Here is a 931-nt window from a genome sequence, read left to right on the forward strand (position 1 = left end):
TTTATATATATATATATAAATAATAATAATAGTAATAGGAATAATATATTTATGTAAGCGGCTGTGCAATGTATATAATTGCCGGTGAGTGCTATCGATACTCGATTTCTCTCCGGATTGGTTTGTGTAAATATTGATCATGTGTCATGTATGCATGCGACATCCACGGTACTGTGTTAACGTCAAGTGATTGTTTCGTACAGTAACGCCCTTGTTTTTTCCACTACTACTGTCTAGTGGCTGTGCTGTACCACTATCCCAACATGCAGTGGCGCGAAAACGTCCTCTGGCCGTCAATGGTCAGTGGTGACTTCAAGAAGACAGGTGCGATTCTATCTGCTCTGTGCATTATAACTATTTCCTTTTTTTTCATATCAACCTAAACATTACAAAGTATCCTTAGAAAAAAACATTAATCGAGAAACGTGCTGGGTAGCAAAATAAGAGAAGATTAATGCATGTTTTATGTTTCAATGAATTATTTTCATGTATATGTTTAATGCATTTTATTTATTTTAGTCGAGAAATGGGGAAAGAAGCTTGATAAGGTGACCAACAGAAGTCTGATTGTGGTTCCAAATCAGCACGTATTGTTGAAATAGGTGGTGCCACAATGGAGACGATCGCTCCGCGGATGAAAGACAGCAGATGTAGAAACGTTATTTCATGAAATAGATAGAAATAAGATAGTTTGCTAAAATTAATAATAAGCTATAATTACTAAATATTGCTATAAGCTATAAAGTAATAAGTAAATAAGTAAATAAGTTATAATTACTAATAATTGCTAAATAATAAGCTAAAATAATAGAAATAATAGAATTTGGTTGATGTGACGCTAGTTCAGAGATTATTCGCTGTGTTTTGATTAGCTCAATAACAAACCTAATACATATACATATATATATATATATATCTTCATTGAATTAAT

This window comes from Priapulus caudatus, unplaced genomic scaffold (genome assembly GCF_000485595.1).
Source record: "Priapulus caudatus unplaced genomic scaffold, Priapulus_caudatus-5.0.1 Scaffold3288, whole genome shotgun sequence".
Taxonomy (NCBI): Eukaryota; Metazoa; Priapulida; class Priapulimorpha; order Priapulimorphida; family Priapulidae; genus Priapulus; species Priapulus caudatus.